This window comes from Aotus nancymaae, unplaced genomic scaffold, assembly GCF_030222135.1.
Source record: "Aotus nancymaae isolate 86718 unplaced genomic scaffold, 86718_ANA_hifiasm-v0.15.2.pri h1tg000108l, whole genome shotgun sequence".
NCBI classification, from domain to species: domain Eukaryota; kingdom Metazoa; phylum Chordata; class Mammalia; order Primates; family Aotidae; genus Aotus; species Aotus nancymaae.
This window is the reverse complement of record NW_026988523.1, coordinates 32,092,281-32,095,714: the sequence shown is the minus strand read 5'-3', so window position 1 is coordinate 32,095,714 and position 3,434 is coordinate 32,092,281. Positions and strand designations below refer to the sequence as shown.

Genomic DNA, 3,434 nt, shown 5'->3' with positions numbered 1-3,434 from the left:
AGAGACAGTCAGTGGTCCACGAGTTTCAGAAATGCTTTATCTATAGACCCGCTTTGGAAACTCACCACATACATCCTATACATGCATAATAAATAAATAAATAACTTGTTTCAATTTCCTTAATCGCAAGTTCACAAATTTAGTTAAAACTAGTGCCTGAAGTACCTGAATGCCTAGAAAGATCCCATGAAACTAGTGTCTTAACTAGAAGCCTATGACGTTTAAGACATTATCATGATACCACCTCCAAGCAAAAGGGAGTTACCTTGAGCTCCTCCAATGGCCTCTAATGAGTATTATCAGAACCACCCACCACCTGTGCCCTTCTCTAAATGCCTGAAACTTGGAATCACTTGTTCAGAACCAATTCCTTCTTTTGGAGAGTAGAGGAAAAGATGGTATATTAAAAAGGGAGAACTCAGAAAAGAGAGAAGAATGACAGAACTCTTCTACTTTTGATTCATCAAATTCTTGACAGCAAAAAAAAAATTCACACTGGAAGACAAAACACAAATTTCAAACCACAAAATCTTCCAGACCTATAAGGTATAATTTCATTAGTTCTAAATCTTCATGGCTCCTATATCAACTAATTGATTGACCCAAAGGAGCAGACCTCATTTGGCCAATCCAGCAAGTTAGAACCCAATCTCAGAAGCTGGGTGACCTCTGACAGGCAACTTAACCTCAGAGTGGCCCCATTTACACATCTGAAAGCAGAGGAGGTAGCCGCTCTGTCAGCTGGGCTGGATAGGGAACAGCTAATAAAAAGAGGATAATAAATCCCTTGGCAATAGAATCAGTGTCCTGTAAAAACTTAATAATTATAATTAAGCTATAGCTAGAAGTCTGCAAGGTCTGCACATGACAGTCAGCAGTCATTGTGCTGGTATCTGATAAAAAGACACCCTCTGCTCCGGTGCCATCAGCTGCACAAACTGGTCTTGGCTGTGTCTGGTTTCTTCACACAAAGTTGTCAGAGGAAAAACATTGCTGCAGTCAAGTTGTCTTGATCTAATCATCACCATGTTTCATTAGAGATAAAATCCTGCCAGCTTCTAAAGATCATGAATCTCTGTTCCCTGTGGCTGGGAGGACTTCTTTCATGAAACTGGCACCTGCTGCAGAGGTCACCCCACTGCAGAGCATAGGCTTGTTCTAACTAAATCATAAGGGGCAAAAGCACTCACCAAACTACAAAAGATAACATCTTTTAACTGGTACTTTCCATAGCAAATTATTATTATCTCCATGCAGGCAGCAAGGAATTAAAAGCACCAGTATTGAATAATGGTACAGTAAGAGTTTTAGAGGCTAACAGATCCAAATTCAAATTCCAGCTCTTCCACTTGCCACCTTAATTGACCTTAGGTAAGTTACTTAGCATCACAAAGACTCAGTTTCTCCATCTACAAAATGAGACTATTCATGCTTACTACACAGGATTGGTGTAAGAATTAAATAACAGAGACAATAGTTACTGTTGTTTCTGGCTTATAGTGATTGTTGATGATAACGACGATCATGACAAAAAATAGAGTCCCCATCACCATGTCTCATAGGCCAAAACTTCCCCCACTAAACTGGAGATGCAGGGCAGAGGTATATTTGGCCATATTTAGTTCTCAGAACCTGAACCAATGCCCATTAAATTTGATTAGACTGAATTGATCATATAATGCTCAGTGCAGAAGATCAGGATGAAATGTGTCAGATGCTTGGATTAGAAAGGTGAGGTCTCTTTGCTCCTCATCCCCACTCTCATGGTGACTGAGAAAGCAGCACCATGGCAGCACCCCTGCCCACACCCCCACTGCAGCCTATCACCTACCTCATCTTTGACATGGATAGCCTTCATACTGAATGGCTATATTCAGTAGTGTTTCAAGAAATATCTGATCGCTATGAAAAATAATACAGCTGGGATGTAAAGTCCCTGGTTATGAGTAAGCAAATATTAGAGGCAACACAGATTATAACACACATCTTGCAGCTCCTGATGTCCAAAGAAGAGCTGGAGAAGAAAGCCAAATGAAGTTAAAGAAAGTGTCCCCCACAGCTGTGCTCATGCTAGGGTCTGAGAAACTCATCGTCCACCTGCAGAAACACAGCATCCCCTTTGCCATGGCCACCAGCTCAGGGTCTGCCTCACTGGAGATGAAGGTGAGCCGACACAAGGAGTTCTTCAGCTTGTTTTCTCACATCATGCTTGGAGATGACCCCGAAGTGCAGCACAGCAAGCCAGACCCCAACACCCTCCTAGCTTGTGCCAAGAGGTTCTCTGTCCTCCTGTGGAGAAGTACCTTGTCTTTGAAGATGCTCCCAATGAGGTAGAGGTGGCCCTGGCAGCCCGGATGCAGGTGGTGATGGTTTCAAACAGAAACTTGAGCTGAGACTTGAGGAAAAAGGCCATCCTTGTGCTGAACTCCCTGCAGGATTTCCAGCCCAAGCTGTTTGCTCCCCTATGAGTGAGAGGGAGGGTCGTCCCCAGCCCATTCTCATGGTCCACACTGCTAGGGGAAAGGGAAAGGAAAGCAACACCTCCCAAATCCCAACCTGCACAGTGATCTTAGCCTTTACCTAAGGTCTGCCTTTCCATCCTGTGTGGGTTTGCCCCACCCTAAAGTGTCGATGAAATGTGGCTTGACAGTTGAGAGAAACTCAGTAGAGACAAAAACGAAGCCCAGAACAAAGATCAAACTTGAATTACCATCTCAAAAATCAAGGTGATGGAGTATGTCATAAAGTGAATGTACATGCAAATATATACCTACATATATATCAGTATGTTAATACACATACAGGCATTATTACATGTAGATGTATGTAGATATATGCATATCTGTACAGGTAAGATATATACTTTTCCAAGACAAACTGGAAGATCATTTCTCTTTTATTCTAGTTTTGCTGAAACCCCAGCTGGAAAATGTAAACGATGTATGCATATAAGTATATGGTTCATGTGTACATATGTATGTATTATACATATATTTATATTGATCATCTGTATCACTCTCCTCAGTGTTGATGTCAACATGCAATAGCAATTGATAAAGTGAGATGGTTGGTTTGCAATCTGACTGGGAAAGTCATGTTTTTAATGAGCACTAAGAAATACTTCTTTTTATTAGCTAACATTAAAATTATTTTTGTGACCTCAGAATATCTCTGGATTTTTATTCATTGATTGACTCTGAGCCACATCACCTATAGTTTTTTGTTAGTGTGAACACAACTATAGCATTTATCTGGTATTTACATCCTTATCCACATTGGAGAATGTTTTCTACCTCAGAATAACCATTTGCCTCATTTAAGAACACTGATGGCCTACACTTTTTGGATAGAAATGGCATTTGATTTCAGAATGTATGCTTAGTGAGACTGAGTGCCCAGGAACACTTTTGGAATAATTTATCAGACATTGCACT

The 3,434-nt window shown here is 40.9% G+C and overlaps 1 pseudogene; it reads left to right on the top strand.

The window, feature by feature from the left end:
- Positions 1-1,786: 1,786 nt before the first annotated feature.
- On the top strand, positions 1,787-2,468 carry LOC105724178 (pseudouridine-5'-phosphatase-like; annotated as a pseudogene).
- The last annotated feature ends 966 nt before the right edge of the window (positions 2,469-3,434 follow it).